This window comes from Callorhinus ursinus, unplaced genomic scaffold (assembly GCF_003265705.2).
Source record: "Callorhinus ursinus isolate GAN/ISIS: 27379988/994484 unplaced genomic scaffold, GSC_fseal_2.0 scaffold31, whole genome shotgun sequence".
Taxonomy (NCBI): domain Eukaryota; kingdom Metazoa; phylum Chordata; class Mammalia; order Carnivora; family Otariidae; genus Callorhinus; species Callorhinus ursinus.
Window position 1 is genome coordinate 13,762,251 of NW_027397093.1, and position 19,415 is coordinate 13,781,665.

The 19,415-nt window shown below is 55.9% G+C and overlaps 1 protein-coding gene across 1 annotated transcript in view; it reads right to left on the reverse strand.

Annotated features, from left to right (window-relative positions):
* The window catches only part of CDH23 (cadherin related 23), a 407,397-nt gene that overhangs the window by 334,370 nt on the left and 53,612 nt on the right, over positions 1 to 19,415 (reverse strand). The window lies entirely within an intron of this gene.

Here is a 19,415-nt window from a genome sequence, read left to right on the forward strand (position 1 = left end):
TTCATCTTCGGGAAAGACCCATAGTGCATCCCAGGGGCATCTGCGGAGATGTCCAGCAGAGATGTGGGGTCCGACTGCAGTGCCTGGGCCCCTCCCAGAGGGCATGCCTCTCTCCTGCACCACCCCCATCCCTTTCGGCCTCCGTGCTCCCAGGTGGCTGAGAAGTGTCTGACCTTCCCACTCTGATGGAATCCCTGGCAGGCTGGGGCCCTTGGGCCTGCTGCACATCTGCAGGGCTCGAAGTGCTCAGGAAGCACCGTGGAGCTGAGTGCAAGCCCAGGGAATGCTGGAGATGCTCACTTCGAGACCGTGCAGTTCCCCTGGGAATCTCATTTCTTCAGGGCAGAGATTCGCTCTCTAGTTTGGGTCCCTTTGCCACAGTGCACATCAGCAATGTGGGAGAACCTGCCCCAAATTCCCATGCTCAGGACCATCCCAGACTCAGTGCATGGGAACCCCGGGGCACCTGCCCCTCCAAGTCAGCTACCTGCCCTCCCTGCTTCTCTGGCCAGGGCATGCTGCCTCTCAGAAAGGCCCCAGTCTGTTCCCCAGAAGGTCCTGTGGGCAGTGAGCTGCTGACCACCTGTTACAAACTCCTCTAGCAGCTTGCTCCTCTGCCCGGAGCCCAAGGCTTCCGAACCACGGCAGGGTGTCCACACGTGTACAGATACGTGCACACGCACAAAAACATACGTGTGCATCATGATTTCCCACACCTTTCTGCCTTCCATCCCCCTGACCCAGCCGCCCAAGGCCAGGTGCAAGTTTGGTATGATGCAGCCGCGGGGCCAGGCAGGGCAGTGAGCCATGCTGGCAGAGCTTGGGGAGCAAGTCAAGGGGGGCAGTGGGGAGCAGGAGGGCTGGGGCAGAGGTCAGAGCTGTCAGGCAGGGTTTGTCCAGCCCTACTTCCTCTCTGAGGGGGAAGACGTAAAGGTCTGCTTCCCCCCACTCTGAAAGGAGGCTCAGGAAACAAGCCTGCGGGGGCAGGACACAGAGGCCTCTGGAACTGAGGGGCCCCACTAAAGAAGAATGGAGGAGCACAGAGTGGAGTCAGACGGGCTGGGTCTCATTCCCACTCTTCCTTAACTCGCAGTGTGACCTGGGGAGGCCACATACCCTCAGTGTGCTCATCAGCAAAGTGAGGAGAATAACATTAGCCAACACGGGTGGTGCTGGCTGGGTACCGGGCCCTGTTCCAAGCTATTTACTTACACCAGGCTTCTGCACGCCAGCCTGGCGTGGTAGATAGCACCATCATCCCCATCTCAGGATGAGGAAGCCCAAGCACAGACAGGTTCGGTCCCTTGCCCAAGGGCACACAGGCGGTGTGGGAGCGAGTCAGGCTTTGAATCCCAGCAGTCTGCTCCCATGTTCTTAACCACTGCACATCCTACCTCCTCGCCCACCTCACACACTTTGTGGTGCTGGGGATTCAGTAAGGGACTTTGTGAATGGCATGCCTCGGTGATTCTCAGAGAGTGGTCCCCAGCGGAGCAGCATCAACATCACCTGGAAGCTGGTGAGGAATGCAGATTCTCAGGCTCCACCCAGACCTGCTGAATCAAACTCTGGGGCCGGGGTCCCATCATCTGTTTCAAACATCATCTGTTTCTAGAGGATTCCGGTGCCCGCTAAAGTCTGAGAACCACTGGTGTAATACATTCTCTACCCACAAGATTTCTTACTCAAGTTCACACTTTTCTGTTTGTAAGCTTCACTTGCTGAAATGAAATGACCTTTCCCAGCAGCCCAAACCCTGGAGATCCTTCTCTCTCTCTCTCTCTCTTCCTCTGGAGTCTCCAAAAGGGCTCGTTCAACCATTTTGCCTCACCCCCTCCTCAAACCTCCTACCATCCTCCACAAAGAAACAACTTTGGCACAAAGAAAAACACAGCCAACGTCCTTTAAGTAATAACCCCAGAGCGCACGCACCCCTACAGGGCTGGCAAGCCATCCTTTTGCTGTCCCCCAGATTCCAACATCGTAATAAATAGCAGCTTCCGAGGTGGTCTGAAATTCTGTGGGCACACACACACACACACACACACCTCACTCACTCTGCCTCATCAGTGGGCTCAGATTCTCCATGTAGGTTGCAACAAACACAACATGTAGTCACACACTCTTACACAAACACAAAGACAAAGGTGTGTTCACATGCAGAACACTTCCTTGCAAAGACACGTCGGTGCACGCACACGTGCATTCGTGCACACGGAGAGGCTGGGACATGTGCACAAGCACACGTCTGCGGGCAGGAACACACACAGGCACACACACACACACACACACACACACACACACACTCGGAGGAGCTGCCTCTGCAGGAGGTGGTCCCTGACGGGGGTGGGGAAGCCAAGTCCCTCTTGCTTGATGGACCATCCCGCTTTGACTCCGTCCCCAGGGTGTGGCAGCGGGAGCCAGCCAGCAAGGCGGGGGCGACATGCAGCCTCCACTGACACGTTCCCTTCTGAACAGCCTACTCCTCCCGCCCTTGGGAAGAAAATTATGACTTTCTCAGGGAGGAGGGCTTTTTTATTTTTTGTGTTTTTTCCTCTCCCCTCGTTTGGCACACGGCACTAATTTATGACTATTTTCCCAAGTCCGCTGAAGTAAGAGGGTAATGGCTTTCAGCCGTTCCCTTTCTCTCACCTGTCACTCACCGCTGGCTACCTGACAGGACTGCAGACAATGTTCCAATCACAGGGGCTGGGTTTTTTTTCCCAGGGAAGCGAAGAATTCATAGTGGCCGTGGGGAGAGTTATTTCACTCCTGGACGGAACGACATCAGGTAAACAGCTGTAAAAATTCATAAGCAGCAGGGCTGCCTCTGGATAGCGGGTGGGCCCATCGCCCACAGCTCAGGCTCGGAGCTGGCCCGGCTGGGGGTCCGGAGAGCTGGGGGGCACTCAATGACTCCGGGCCCTCGGCTTCCATTACCCCATGGACTCCAGCCTCTCGACCTTGAGTAGGTCACACTGCTTCTCTATGCCTAAAGTGCTCCAGCTGTTCCCTGGGGAGAATGTTCTTTGCCCTTAGAGTCAGGGGGGTGATGAGCAGGCACGGACCACGGTGGTCTAGAGCCCAGGTGTTCCCTTGTGGGGGCTGCCTGTCCCCATCTGAGTGACAACCGGCAGGCTGCCGAGTGTCAGTGGCTCAGGTGAAAAGCCGAGATACTCTCTACCAGCGCTGTTCGACCAAATTCGCAGTAACCACAGAAACATCCTCTAAGATCCTTGCTGTCCCATGCAGCAGGCCGTCCACACGTGCCTACTGAATGCTCGAAATGTGGCCCGTGTGGATGAGAAAGTGAGTTTTGTGTTTCCACTGAGGTTGTAATTAACGGACATTTAGATAACCACATGTCTGGTGGTTGCCGTTTGGGATAATGTAGTGCTATCCTTGTACGCTTGTAGCATCTTACACTGATTATAGGCCCTCCTCAGTTGTTGTGAGGACCAAAGGAGATGAGGCATATACAGTCGGGGCATCTCACTGGCCCTCCGTAAGTGACCGCTCTTACTAATACTATCAGGCACAGTCAGAAGGCCAGGAGGGAAGGGGGGGCTCTGAATTCAGGAGTGTCAGGTTAGAGCAGCCCTTTAAGTAACTTACTTTCCCAGCACTGGTTTTTAATGTAACAGAGGGGCATGCGGGACACATGACCGGGGCCGACCATCAGTTGTCCAGGAGAGGTCCTGCTGTCCCGCACTGTCCTCCTCCCCAAGCCTCATTCCTCACGCTCTTGGCATCACCCAGAACTACTGATGATTCCTAGGAGGAATCACCTGCCCAGGCTGCGGCACCGTGGGGCTGAGTGGAGTTACTTCCAGATGAGAAAAGTCCTCATTACAGACAATCGGCGGGGCTCAGAAGACCCCCTCTTCTCTGGAGCCAGAGTATACAGGGGATGCAGCAGGACCAGCTGGAGGAGTGACCCCTGGACCATCTCCTAAGGCTCACCGATGGGCTGCCCTGAGTTGTTTATGACTTCTGCGACCAGGGGCAAGTTCATTGTTCTGAGCCTCAGCTTCCCCATCAGCTACACAGAGACCTAACTACCCCTCCCCCAGTGGGTGATAATGAAGGTTGGATTGCAATAACATGTGCAGACTGGTACCTCGTAGGCACTCAATAAACAGAAGCCATTATTACCACCATCACTACTCTTATCCAGAGGTAGCAGAGCACACTAAGAGGCCAGTCGCTGGTGCCAAACCACCCAAGTTCAAATACTAGCTCCACCCCTGCTCACCAGCTGTGTGATCTTGGGCAAGTCACTGCAACTGTCTGCCCATTTCCCCACCTATGAAACAGTAACGATAATGATAGCACCTTCCTCCCAGGAACGTTATGAGGCTGGAAAGAGCTCACAGCCGTCACGGACAGAGAGTAAGTAATCCATGCATTAAATTAAATATTCTGGGGAGGCCTCTAAAGAGGACTTCCCCATAAAGAAGTGCCCAATGAAAGAGAGCCCAGCAGCCCTGGGTTTTGATCTGTTGACGGCAGGACACTGCCCAGTGAAAGCAAAGGGGCAGAGAATGGGGAACTCACTACAAAAACCTCAGGCAAAACGGAGCAGTTCTAACGTCACGATGCCTTTGACCTCGAGGATCCTGGCTCTGGGACACACTGGGGAACTGTACCCCCACTGACACTTGCTCACAAGAGAGCCAACACCCCGATTTCCGGGCAGGAAAGCTGGCTGGTGAGAGAATGCACACTTCCTTCACCTTCAGTCCTGCTTTCCCTGCCACTCCTCCCCCTCCCCCAGAGCCCGATAGGGGAGGCTGCGAAAGGGACGCTACCCAGGGTGCGGAACGGGGCTGGAAGGGAAGGAACACCCCCCTGTCCTTGTTCCTCATCATTCTTTTCATGGCACCCGAATGGAGAGAAAACACCTGGAAAGGAAAAGCAACCCTTTTTTTTTTTTTTAAGGTTTTTTGTTTATTTATTTGACAGAGGGAGACACAGCAAGAGCAGGAACACAAGCAGGGGGAGTGGGAGAGGGAGAAGCAGGCTTCCCGCGGAGCAGGGAGCCCGATGTCGGACTCGATCCCAGGACCCTGGGATCATGACCTGAGCCGAAGGCAGACGCTTAATGACTGAGCCATCCAGGCGCCCAAGGCAACCCTTCTTGCCACACGGGGGAGGGCAGGTGGGGGCTCACCAGCGTGGATGGTGTGCCAGGCTCTGTGCTGGGCAAATGTCACACGTCATATGCCACAGCCCATATGTCATCCCTCCTAATGAGGGATGACATATGGGCTGGATGACACCAGCCTGGAGCAGGGACAGCACCCTGCGGCTCCCAGGCAGAGCCTGTCTTCTCGATGTAGCCCCTGGTCTAATCTCAGGACACAGCCTCTTTACGGCCATTTCTCAAATAGACTTCGATATTTGTATTTTTCGGAGCTAAAAAGCAGTGCCACTTTTCCCATGGCCACGTTTCGGGTCAATAGGGTGGGTAATCCTCTTGTAAAAATATATATTCTCCTCCCCTACCCCTCGCCCCCCGGGACGGACAGAGGGAAATGCAGCTGGTAAACATTTTAATTTTCCTAAATTGGCCTTTAGGCAGGAGAGGTGTCCACCCTCAGATCTGATGCGCTCTAAGAGTGAGGCAGGGACTGAGCCAGGCTCGGGGGGTCCTTGGACTGTCAACATCTGAACAGTCTTTTGTTTTTTAGAAAGCACCTGTGCATGCAGGGACAGGTGAGGTTCCCCAGGTGGGACAGGAGTCACCATCCCCGCCACTGAGCACCTGGGGGGCCAGGCCCTGTGCTCACCAGGTTCAGAACTTCCCTCCACAACAAGCAGCTCTGCAAAGTGCACGGGACCAGCCCCATTTTAGAGATGAGAAAATGGAGGCTCCCAGAGGTGAAGGGTCTGCTCGAGGCATTGGCACGCCCGGGGTAGAGCCAGGGCTCCCAGTTCCTCCCTCCGCAGCTCACGGGTCCTCACACCATGCTGAGAGTGCTCAGCCGAGAGCTGGTGACCGATGGCTTGGCTGCTGATGGCGGAGAGGACAGGGGGTTCACTGGCTTCAGAAGCCATGCGCCCCTCCTCTTCCTTCTCCTCCCTGCTCGGGCCCTGAAACACCTGCCCCTTCCACCAGATCACACCTCCTTGGGCAGGGCTCCCTCGAAGCAGCTGGTGGGGCGGGGGGGGGGGGGGCGCCTGAGGAGGGAGTGGTTCCCTTCTCCTTAATTCACTGTAAAGCTTTTAATGAAGGCCGTCAGGAGTAATTATGTTCGTCGCAGGGCCACTCTGTGTAAACGCCGAAGGCGGGGCTGGGGGACGGCCGCACGGGGCATCTCACATCTGGGCTCTCCTGCTCCTCCCTCCGCCCTGGGCCCCTCTCAGTTCACACCTCTGTCTCCCGAGGATGAGCCAGCGCTGTCGCAGGCAGGGGCCCTGCCACACAAGTAGCCTGGCGAGGGGCGGTGCCGGGGAGCCCCACGCGGTGTCCATCGGGCGGCCGCCGCTGGGGCTGTATGACGGGCAGGCCTGGATGGAGGACTCACAGCCAGTTCCAGGGGCTGGGGAGCAACATGGTGGGGGTGGTGGTCTCAAAGTGGGGTCCCCAGACCATCAGAAGCATCACCTGAGAACTTGTGGAAAATGCAAATTTGCAGGCCCCACGTGGGCCCACCTACTGAATCAGAAACTCGGGGGGTGTGGTAACAAGCCCTCCAGGGGGTTCTGAACTACTGGGGAGAGAGAAAGAACGATGGGAGAGGCCCGCTGGCCTCAGTTTACAAGATGGGGAAACTGAGGCCTCAAGAGCTAAGGGTGTTTACTAAAGGCACACAGCTGGGAATGCGGCCAAGTGTGCCCCGGGGATCAGACTGCCGGGTTCACACCTTGGCACTGACGTTTCAAGTCAGGGCACAAACTTCTCCTCACCTATAAAGCGGGGACAGCAGTGGCCCCATAGGTCTCGTCCAGGGGACCAGATGTGAGAGAACCTGGCACAGGCTCTGCACGTTGGCCCTGCCATCACTCCGAGTCCTGTGATGTGACGGGGCACAGAGAAGGGCAAGAGCGAGATGTGGACCGGGTTAAAAATAACAGAATGCTGGTGCCAGCACCAGCCCTGCCCCCCCGCCGCCCAGGGCACTGACTGTTAATTAGTCCTGGGCACCCCTGCCACGGGGACGTTCCTGCCCCCTGAGCACTCTTGTCCCCAAGCTGCGCCACCTGTCTCCCCTCCATTGCCCCTGGATGCCTGTCCCTCAGAAAAGGCTTTCCTGACCTAAGGCTGTCAAAACCTAGGATGAATGTGCTCTTGCACCAGGACAGACACACAAGTCATCACACACAGAAGGAGAGACACTCGGGGCCAGTCCCCATGCCATGCTCCAAAGGGGAAGGAAGATCCTCACTGTCCAGCTACTGCCCATTCCAGGCGACCCCAGCTACCTACAAGGCTTTAAGACATGGTCCTTGCCCCTCCAAGAGTTTACAACTTGGTCTATCCCCTAGAATACCAAGGTGCCGCAGGGGAGGCTGATAGGGACAAACACCCAGGGTGACCAGGGCTGACCTGAGTGGCCAGGACCCCACAAGGGGCTTTGCGCCCCTGGCCTCATGCCCTTGTGTCAGTGCTGAGCAAGGCCGAGCCCATGAGGTCACCTCCCCAGTAGCATACTGCGTCCGCACACTACAGATCCACTTTGATCTGCCAGGGAATCTGCGAGGCTATGGAGGTCATATTCCTTAGCGCTGAGGCTGGGCTGACCCCAAGGGAGACAGGCTGCCAGAAATCAAGCAGATCAGGGCACCTGGGTGGCTCAGTCGGTTAAGCATCTGCCTTTGGCTCAGGTCATGATCCCAGGGTCCTGGGATTGAGCCCCATGTCGAGCTCCCTGCTCGGCAGGGAGCCTGCTTCTTCCTTCTCCCTCTGCCTGCCGCTCCCCCGCTTGTGCTTTCTCTCTCTTTCTCTGACAAATAAATAAAAAATTAAAAAAAAAATCAAACAGATCTGTCTGCAGGCTCTGATTCACCCACCTCCACTCTACCCAGCCTGTTTGAGGAGCCCGGAGCCAGAGGGCCACACAGGGACCCAGCAGGGGGGCACCGCTGCCCTTACGCCCCATCCTGGGGCAGCACTTGATGAACAAGGTGGGAGGGACGACGACCTGCTCACAGAGAGGCTGGGAGCTGCTTCTGGGCCAACCAGACAGGGTGAGCTGGGTGCCTGGGTGCTGCGGGCACTATTCGCCGAGAGAAGTGGGAGACAACCACCACCTCCCTGGCCGTCAGGCTGAGTTATCCACAACATGGGGTTTCTCTAGAGAGCTCATAAAGCAGCTGATGCGGCGAAGAAGGTCTACACTCAATAATCCCTCCATCTCACTCCAGTTGGACGCCAGCATATTCATCTTGAATTATCCTTTTCAAAGGCCAAATCAATCCTCGGAAGCGCCGGGGCTCTGGCCGCACAGTCTTGCTGCCAAGAGAGCAAGGAAAGTGGGGTCCCTGAGCAGCGCTAGGACACCAGGGGGTGGGGACAGAGAGAGGCGGTGGAGGCACGTCCTCTCCCTCGCCCGACGGCAAGGGGCCCCTGGGGGACCAGAGTTGAAGCTCCTGTCTGTTGCATCCGCTGTGGCATGCAGACAGAGTGGGGGAGAGCAAGAGAGGCCAGCGACAATGGATGAGGAGCCTGTACCAGCCCTGCGGATGGAAGAGTCTCCTCTTCACCTACTCTGATCTACTCACCCGGCAAAGAGGGTAAAGTGTTGGTTATCGAGGGAGAGAGACCGAAGTTTGAATCCAGCTCTGCAACTTCGTGACCATGAGCCTTGGAGAGGTGACCACCTCTCTAAGCCTCAGTTTTCCTCCTGTGTAAAATGGGCTTAATAACCACTTCCTTCATAGGGTACCGTGAGCGTGAAATGAGCAGGCGTGCTGGCCTGGTCTATCACCTTCTGAAATGCCTCTCCTATGGCTTTAGCCGGTCAAAACACAAAACCCAAAGCCTTTGTGTGGCACCTGGCAGACAGGAGGGTGACTGGGAGGGAGAAGGTGGGCAAAGTCTGTCTTCGGTCAGAGGGCTGACCCTGGGAGCTAGGGACCTCCAGAATCAAGCAGAGCAGACTCAGGGGCGGCTGTCACGTGAGGAGGAACAGGCTGACTCTAGGAGCTCCGGGCAGACCGGGGCGAATGGGGAACCGTAGCAGGAGGCCAATCACCCATTAGGAGGTGGGTGGCACTCATCGCCCAGTGCGGCAGGGAAGGGGCCCACCGCTGCAAGGGCCCACCTGGCACCTGCACCACCTCTTGGCAGACAGCTGCACCAAGTGGGCTCCCGGTCAGGCTGGGAGGGGGGACCAGGGACCGCTGGGCCTCTCCCACCTGGAAAGGGAAAACGCCCTTTGGGAGAGTAACACATAAAACCATAGCAAATATTTATGTGTCAGACACAGTGGGTTTTGGCCACTCAGGATATCATTCCTGAACCCAACCTGCTTCTTACCTGGTTGGGAAAATGACAGCGATAATAGTTAGCGTCTATTAGTCCCAAGCACGGTTCTAAATGCCTGAAGTTAACTTACTCAATCCTCACCACTATCCTATGAGTATACGCAGTGTGTTCATCCCATTTTCCAACTGAGTAACCTGAGGCAGAGAGAGGCTAAGTAGCTGGTGATACAGGCCACACTTGCTGAAGATACAGCAGAGCGTTTCTTGGAAGAGGAGGCACTAAGGACAACTGGCTCAATAAAAACAATGTCCACCATTTGTCCAGGAACTTTATTTTCAGAGCTCTTTCATGAAGCCCCCTGTGAAACTGGAGAGGCAAGGATGATCGGGCCCATTTCCAGAAGAGGACAGTGAGGCTCAGAGAGGCTACAGACCCTGCCTGAGGTGACACAGCTAAGAAGTGGTAGAGCTGGGGTCAGAAGCCAGGCCTCGGGGTCCCCTCCCAGTGCCTGGCACACCGCCTCGGGGACAGGAAGGGGGCAGGCGCCAGGGGAGGGGATGCGAAGGGAGACCCCCTGCACCAAGGGCCAACCTTCCCGGGCATGCACACCCTCCCTGACAAAACACCTTGAGCTCCTATTCCGGGCTGAGCTGCAGTTGGACAGTGAGGCTCACAGGTCCTCTGAGCCGTGTAAAGAACAGTCGGGGCAAAAGCGGTGTGACAACAAGTTCAAACCCAGCTCTCCCGGCACAGTCTCCCCAACCAGCTCAAAGTTTTGTGGCTCTTGTAAATCACACCTTTCGGCTGGCCCCCGGGGAGCCCAAGTGTTCCCAGGTGGCTGCAAGCTCAGCACAACCTCGCCCGACGACGGCTCATCTGCCAGCCCACCAGCTCCCCGCAGAGGGAGTGTCTGCCCCCTGGTCACAGCACAGCTGGCCGAGGCCCCCACTGCCTTCCCTGACGGTCACTGGGAAAGGACGTGGGCCCAGGAGCAAGCAACCTGGTTAATCTCATACGCTCGTCTGTCTTCCCCAGTCATTTTTTTAGCAAGAGACCCAACTCTGTGTAGTATGTCTGGCAAGGATTAGCATCTTTTGAGTAATGCGGGGAAGTGAGGTGTGGACAGGGAACTGACCTGCCTAAGCTCATTCAGCTGCACGAGCAGAGCCAGGCTGGGACCCAGGCTCCTGCCCCGGTCCTGGGCCTGTGTGCTCAGACCAAGCATGCTGGCCACTCTCTTCTCCCTGGAGCAGTTGTGCCTTCACCCTAGGTGGACCCTTGGCCACTGAGACCCTTTCCCAGGTGACAGGTTGAGGAAAGGCCCACACTATCCTGAGAGGTAGCAGAGTAGGGTATTAAGTGTGGATACTAGAGCCTGAACTCTTAGGATTCAAATCCTGACTGTTGTGGGAGCTTGGGCAGCTTGCTTGACCTCTGAGTCTACACCAGGGGGATCATGATAGAACAGACTTCCCATCACTGCTGCAAGGATTCAATGAGACCATGCAGGTAACCTAACGAGGAAGACGCAAGTACTAAATAATTACTGTTAATATTTTTATTTTTAACCACAACAACCTATTTCTGCCATCCAAGACACAACATAAATTGCTTGTTCCATGGTTGGCTGGCCTACTTCATCACCTTCTGAAATGCCTCTCCTATGGCTTCAGCCTGTCAAGACCCAACTGCTCACTGCCACCTTTACTATAAAGCCTTCTCTGTCCCTGTGCCCAGGATAAATCCCTTCCCGCTCTGAGCATCAGCAGCATCTGCGGCTCCCGCCTTCCACTTGCCTGGGGTGAGCTGGGCATTTCCCATGGGCCCCCTTCTCCACTCCTACTGGGGGCTCCTTCAAAGCAGTGACCCACATACAGAATCCCAAAGTTGTGGTTTAGTGCACAAGCTTGGGGTCAGGCAGCAATAAGTTCAAGCCCAATTTCCAGCCCATACAAACTGTGCGAGCCTGTGCAAGTTACTTATCCTCTCTGAGCCTCTGCCCCCTCATCTGTAAGATGGGGTAGTTATAGGGCCCACTTTCTGGGTCTGTCATGAGGATTCAATGGGCCATGTGTATGAAGTGCTTCCCTAGACACAGAATAAGTGCGGAATGAAAGATAGCTGTTTTCCCAGCTACCTTGACTGTGCATGTCCCTGCCCCACCCCCAAGCACGGCCTGGCACAGGTGTCCAGCACAGGCCATTAACGGCCTGCCCACATGGCAGGTGGTACATCATCGTTATCGTTAGTGTTATTATGGCAGCATCCACCCATGTGTTGAGGGGCTGTCCGTCCACGGCCGGGGCTGCCGCAGCTTCCAGACATGCCCAGGGAGAGGTCTCAGGGGAGTGGCTACAGACCACAAGACCCCCCAAAATCGTATACCCTTTGAGGGCCTATGTTGCCCTGAAGAAAGACAGAGAGGAGGCAAGGCCACAGAAGCATCCAGGCCCTTCCAGGGATCCTGTGAGTCACCCTGCTCCCGCTCCTAGAAGGAACAGTATAACATCCCTACTCTGAGGTCACCGGGGAACCCAGGGCCCCAGGTTCCTTGGTCCCAGCGTCTGATCATTTGGACAGATGGTGGGTCACCTCCTTCCCTCCAAAATCTCACACCACCCCCCTTCCAATGCCAACAGCCCCAGGGAGCCTCTGGGCTACCTCACATTCTCTCCTTAAGCACTCTACCCCAGACTGTGGCAGCTGTGAGGCCTCTTCTCCAAACCTCAAGTCCCAAGCTCCCAGTTGACCAAACCCTTTGTCCCCAGGCCCACAGGGGCCACATGCCGGCATAGGCAGAGTCCCCTAGAGCCCCTTCTGCAGCTGGGGTGTGGAGTTAGGGCAGGCTTCAGTCTGGAATCAACAGTAACTCTCTGGGGCCCTTGGCCAAGCTCCCTACCGTGGGCCTCAGTTTCTCCATCTGGAAAGGGGGAGCGTTTGACGAAGACATGATCATCGAGTTGCCTTTGCAGGAGGCTCTAATTGTTCATAGCAGGCCTTCAGAGGGTCCTTCCGGTGGGGGGTAAAAGTGAAGATGATGAATATAGATTGTGACATCTCCCTGTGTCTACCTCTGACCCTGACTTCACCCACAGATGATTCTTACTTCTAACACACTGTATATGTTCTGTATTGTTACTAGCTAGCGGGCTACACAGCCTCTGTACAGGTGGTTGGCAGAAAAGCCCAAACCACGCTCAGAGCACACACCCACCTGACATCTGCGACCCTCTCGCTGGACTCCCCACATCTACATCCCTCTAGCCCTGCAAAGCCTGTGGCTTTGCCTCTGACCCTTGCCAAGGAACTCCTCTGGGGGACCATGGCCTCCTCTCCTCCGTGTCAGTTCTAAGGAACTCTGTGGTTAAGAGAAAAACCATTCTCACCCTGTGATTCCTTCATCCTCTCCTGAGACATGATTTCTTCCCTTTACAGAATGGGAGCGGGGCACGGGGGGGAGGGCTAGCCTCCTCTAGGACCCTAGGTACAGAGAATGGTCCCAGGAGAGGCCAAAACCCCTCCCAGACTCCAGTCCTACGCACCTCTCTCCACGTCTACTCCCGAGCCCCGTACCCGCAGGTCTGGCCCTCCATTCATGCCAACCCTCCTGCAGCTCGCGCTCTGAGCTCAGTAGGGACTCCCTGCGGGAGCCGTTCCCAAAGCTTGCCGGCACCCTGCCCCTCCGTCTACGGAGACGGCTAACGTGGGGTCAGCCCACCTGAAAACTGCTCTCCCTGGGTCCAGATGGAACAGCTGGGCACTGATGGAGTTTGCAGGGAAATTAATCAGCGCCGACTGGCCGCGGTGCCAGGCACTGCCTGGGCCTGATCCATCCTAATGAATCCCGAGCTCCCACCTTAATGGCTCCTGACAAGACTAATTTAGTCGCTCAGGTGATTAGCGTGGGCATTATCACCTGAATTGTGGCTCAGGATGCTTTGGGGGTACTGAGGGGTCTGCTGGGGGAAGTCAGCTCCATGTGCAGTGACCCTGGTGACCCGTGGAGGGTCTGGGAGCCAAGGGGAGGGGGCTTAACACGAGCCTTCTGCACCCATTCACCCTCCTGCCTTCTTTGCTCATCCCTCTAAACTCACTCAGTGTCTGCCGAGGGCCTCTTTGTACCCCGCACTGTGCTTGGCACAGAGCACATGCAGGCCCAGCTCGCTCAGCTGCAGGATGGAGATGATGATGCCTCTCCGAGGCTCCCCGTGGGGTCTACAGGAGGCCAGGTGTTGCGAACCCTTACCAGAGGTGCTGGCAGGAGGCTGGCAGTCAATAAATGCTAGCTGATGTTATCGCTCCACATCTTATATTATACGGAAATACTAAAATTATAATTAATTGTAATGTCGATATTAATAAAAGTAGTAAGTAAAAATGAACAGCCAATGGGGAGTTACACACAAATAACCATGAGAGAACTCGCTGAGAGATTGTAGAGAGGCGAATACAAAGCAGAGAGAGGGTGGCTGTGGGGGCAGCTGCCGGCCTCATAGGGCAGGTGACATCTGAGCTACACCTAGAAAGAGGAGTAGGAATTCACCAGGCAGGAAGGGGAAAGAGCACTCCCTTCCGAGGGACTGTCCTGGGAAAGGCGCAGTGGGGAGACAGAGGTGAGGTACTGGGGTGCTGAGTGTGTCCCCATGGCTGGAGGTCAGGGTGCCTGCGGGAGTGGTAGGTGACAGGCCGTGATGAAGCGTTCTCACTCCGTCCGTTAGGCCCTCGGGAGGCTTTTGGCTGGCGGTGTTTAGAACTGGGATAAAAGGAGCGATGTTGGTGCCTAGCTCCGAGGGACACCGTCCCCCTCCAGGACCTAAGGTATGAAGATCAGGGTCACAGCCAAGGTGGATGGACTCGACGTCCTCTGCCCCTCACAGAGCTCCTCCATCAGCCCTGTGGGTCCCCGGCAGATACACCACATGCAGCCCTGGCAGGCTGCTGGGGTGATAAAAACACAACCCCGGCACGGGGGTGGGGGAGGGGAGCTTCGGCATTAGCAAGCAGAGGCACGCGCAGCGTCTGTGCCATCTGGGGCACATGCTCTCCCGGGCCCACTTCCTGGGCAGCCATCCCTGTCATCACCAACACCTCGCTCCTGACACCCTTGGGAGGGGAGCACCTGGCCTGAGACTGCAGGAGGGAGGGTGAGCAGGCATGGAGCCAGCTCAAGCCCCTGCCAGTTGGAACACCCCCCCTCCCCACCAACATGCTCATACGCTCCAGACTTCACTCCTTCCCCAAGGCGCCCTGAGCCCCAGGCACAAGCCAGGCCCAGGGCTGGGCCCTGGGGACACCGACATGGTCCAGGCCACCTGGAGGCATTGACAGGGCAACAGGGGAGGCAGATGAGCAACGGAGCCACCAGAGCACTGTGACTGGGACTAACAGAGAGGAAAGAAAGCAAAGGAGGCAGCGCTTGAACCCTGCCTGGAGAAACCCAGGAAGGCTGCAGGGAGGAGGCAGCGTCCAAACCGACCAGCGGAGGCTCACCATGTTCCAAGTAGCAGGAGCAGCAACCGCAGGGCTGAGGTGGGAACCCACCTTTCACGCTCACAGAGCTGCACGGGGGCCAGTGTGGCCGGAGTGCAGTGAGCAGGGGAGAGGGGAGGAGATAAGGTCTGACAGGGAGCTGGACTGCCATCAGCCTTCATGCAGCTTTCATTCCAAGTGGGATGGGGAACTTAAGCACACCTCATGAGGGGCTCTGTCTCGGGTTCAAAAGCACCCCTTGACCCTTTGGCTGCAGGGGTGGGGAAAGGCTGTGGCAGGGCAAGGGGACAGGGAGACCCCTGAGACCATTAAGAAGCTGCTGGGGTAGTACAGGCCTAGACTGTGGTGGCAGGAGCCAAAGGGGTGAGGAGTGAGAAGATTCTGGAAATATTTTGAAGATGGAGCCAACAGGATTTGCTGAGGAATCGGATGTGAGGTGAGGGAGAAAGGGAAGACGCAGGGACAACCCCAAGTTTCTAGCCTGAGCAACCAGGGCTGGGGGAGAGGCAGTTGTAGCTGAGACGGGCAGGGCTTCAGGGGAAGCAGGGTCCAGGGGAAGGGCGGGAGTCCGGCCCGGGCGCACTGAGGCTGAGAGTCCTTCCGACACCCAGGTGGAAACACTGAGCACAGAGGCGGGCACACAAGTCTGGAATGTCTTCTGTGAGGAGGCCCAGGAAGGAGGTAGAAGCCTCCGACTTGTCAGCATATGGACAGGACCAGAAGCCACGAGCCCAGAGGAGACGGCGATAGGGCTCGGACATGGGAAGGCACACAGGAGCTGGGCCTGAGGCCCTGCAACACTCAAGGGTGCGGGAGGCATGTTGGAGGCTAAGGAACAGCCAGAAAGCTGATGTCCTAGAAGAGAAGACCAACTGCCGAAAGGCCACAGGTCCGAGAATTAAGGACTGGCTTTAGCCACCTGGAGGTCACTGGTGACCTTGACGTGGGCCATACTGGTGAGAGTGGATTCAGGAGGTTACCTGGAGACAGCACCCAGGAAGCATCCATCCCTCATCCTCAAGGTACCATGTGGCCGTTCGCTGCTGACAGCCAGGGCCACTGTGGGGGCGAGGCCACCAGCCCAACCAGGCATTGAGTCCTTGATCTGCCCTCGCTCGACCCCTCCCAGGCCAGCTTGGCTGCCAAGACAGATAGTCATGTCCGAAGCAAGACGCACAGGGACAAGGGGGCCCTGAATGTTAACAGGCTGGGGGCAGCAGCAGAGCTACTTAATGACTTCATTTTGCTCCTGTCTTCCCTGGCTGGGAGATGGTCCTCAAAAAGACCATCAGGCAGAGGGAATTGGAACTGGAGATGGGGGAGGAGATAGAGTGACACAACGTGTAGCCTCTGCAAGGGATCTGTGCCCTCCCACTTGGCTCCCCAGCACGCTGCCGCCGGCTGGAACTGAGGCGGGAGTGTGGGGAATGGAAAGGCTCAGAAGGTTTGGGGTGAATCCAAGTCACAGTCTCTAGCCCAGGAGAGAAAATTCGCAGAAACTACAAACCCACAGAGCCTGCAGCCACCCCTACTCCGATTCTTAAAGGAATTTGAAGACACATGAGTTAAAACACATTGTACATCAAAAACTAATGATGTAATATATGGTGATTAACATAACAATAAAAAATTAAAAAAAAAACACATTGTACACTACCTCGAGCACTCAATAAACATAGTTATTATAATATGTATTATACATATATAGTGTATCATATATTATTATTATTAATCTGTAAGGCTCCAGTGGTCAGAATTAGGCTCAATGGGTGGGAGTTCCAGGGACAGATTTCAGATTCATATCAGGAAGAATTTTTCATTCCCAGAACTGTCCGACAGCACGTCTTTTTTTTTTTTAATTTTATTTATTTATTTGACAGAGAGAGACAGAACGAGAGAGGGAACACAAGCAGGGGGAGTGGGAGAGGGAGAAGCAGGCTTCTCGCTGAGCAGGGAGCCCAATGCAGGACTCGATCCCAGGACCCTGGGATCATGACCTGAGCCGAAGGCAGCTGCTTAACGAGAGCCACCCAGGCGCCCCCCACAGCACGTCTTATAGGATCATGAGCTCCCCATCATCACGCATTAAGCAGAAGCCAGATAATCAGCCCCAGAGCTGGAAGTTGGTCTGCCCACAGCTCTGACCTCCTGCCACTTTCAGACTGACTTGGGCTCTGACTCTAAACCATTGGTATTGACCAGCCCACTAGACCCAGCTCCTCTCTGCACCTGTTTGTCCCCTTCGCAAAGCTGTGGCTGGCAGGAGAGCTCAACTGGTCATTCTCGGGCCACACACAGGCTCTCCTTTCAGTAACAAAATACTCTAGGTATGGAATCCAAAGATAGGACTCCCATCCCCATTTTGCAGGCTGGAACACTGAGGTTCAGAAAGCAAAGGGCCAGTGAGGGCCAAGCCGCCAGGTCAAGTCTCTGGGCCGCCCCATTCCACATGGCAAGCAAAGGGCCAGCCCCTTGGACAAGCTGTTTCAACACTTACCCTCGCCCTGGCCTCTGCCGGTCCGAGGCCTGTACCCTGCAACAACCATGTGAGTCCACATCAACCTCTGAATGGCTCAGGGCCACAGAGGTGACAACACTCAGGGGAGGTCTCCTGGCCTGTTATCTGAGGGCCCGGAGATACACTGAGCCAGCAGGACTGCCCAAGCCAAAGCCCACTGGACCCATCTTTCCAAAGCCCTCTCATTAGTGAGATGGGAAGTAAGGCCTAGAGAGGGGCAGCGCTGTGCCCAGTGCCACAGTGAAGAACAAAAACTGAATTCATACCTTTCAGGCCAGAGCTTGCTGCCCCATCTTGATGCCAAAGGAAGGGAGGAACCAGGAGGGTAGGGGCCAGCTCAGCCCCAGGCCCTGCCCGGAGAAAGGAACAGAGCTGTCTTCCAGCTCACTGAGCCCTGTCTCATTCCTACGGTTCCCCCAGAGCCAGGGATCAATCCCCACTGCACCAGACAGACGTCCCTGCTGTGACTGCCAAGCTCAGCCTTAATGGGGCCACGTCCTAGGAGTTGCTCCCAGAAGCCGATCGATGCTAGCGTTTGCAGAAGACAATCTAGAGCCAGAGCCAAAGGGAACTAGAGCAGGGCCTGCTGGAGGGCTCACCGGGCTGGGGACGTCCAGCCTAGGGCTCATCACTCTCAGCACTGGCCAAGCAATGTTCATCCCACCCCACCACCTTCCCTGCACCACAGGCCTCTGAGAACCCCACACTCAGGGCTGGGCAGGGTCACAGACAGGGTGACGGAGCCAGCACCACTCACCTGAGAGCAGCCTTCACGAACTCTCCCGGCCAGCAGCCCTGGTCCATTAGTGGTGGCCACACCTCTGCCTCAATGGCCCACCTGTCCCGAATATATTCCCTCCACCACAAAGCAATGTCCGGGAGGATAGGGTTAGAACAGAATCTCCTAAAAATCAGCTGCAGGAAACAGTGTGTGAAGGAATGGAAAGGGAGACTTTCGGGACTCTGCTCAAGGGCCACCACCTCCCCAAAACCGCTCTTGCTTCCTCCTGCATCTGCTCTGTCCCCAGAGGGACACCCCTTCCTCCTTCAATCCTCCACTGGGACTTAATCAGACATCCAGGCCGGCCCCCGTTACTGCGACATTGACTTATCCCTCTGTCGAATTCCGCTCTGCGAGCATGGCGGCCAGGCCTAGCACAGAGGGTGCACACCCTCTATAGCTGATGAACAGAGGAATGAACCCAAAGAGCCTCTAAGGATGATAAAGGCTGCTAACATTCGTTCATTTACTGAGCCACATATACTAGGCACCTGCTCTCCTACCTCTGCACCAGCCCCATGCTAGGCCTGGGTGTGGGGAGAAACCCAGATGAATCCAGAAGCCCACAAGCATTCCCTGGCACAACCCCGACGGGAGGAAAGAGCTCAGCAGCATCCCCAAGAGACTTCTAGGTACCCTCTCACCCCCGCCACTAGAAAGTGAGTAAGCCTGTGGAAGAACATTCCAGAGAGGCAGGCAGCCTCCCTCTTGGACGACCCTTTAAATACCTACATCCACAAATCCAGCCTTTCAATGCTGATCCATGGGGGATGCTAGTCACCAAAAGAGCTGCCACATTCCATAGAAACCCCTCCATGGGCCCTAGAAATGAAGTGCCACTGGACTGCGGGGACAATCCCCACAATAGTCAGAAACACACCGGCTATGCCCCGCACCCACCGGGAAAAAAAGCTTCCACAAGAAAGACTGGAAGGGAAGACCTCTTCAGGGGCTGCTGTCATGCCCCCCAAACAGCAGGGGAGAGTCTGGGGCCCACTAAGGCTCCCGTCTTTAAGCAGAGATTTTCTTTGAAGAATTTTGCTCCTCCTCTATCACCCATCTACATTTGGTTTTATATAAAAGAATGTTTAAAACGAACTATGAGTTCAGTATCTTTACACGCCTCCCCTCTCCATGCCATCCCACTTCATTTTCAAGGACAGGCGATGCTCCGGAAAGATGCACCACACCAA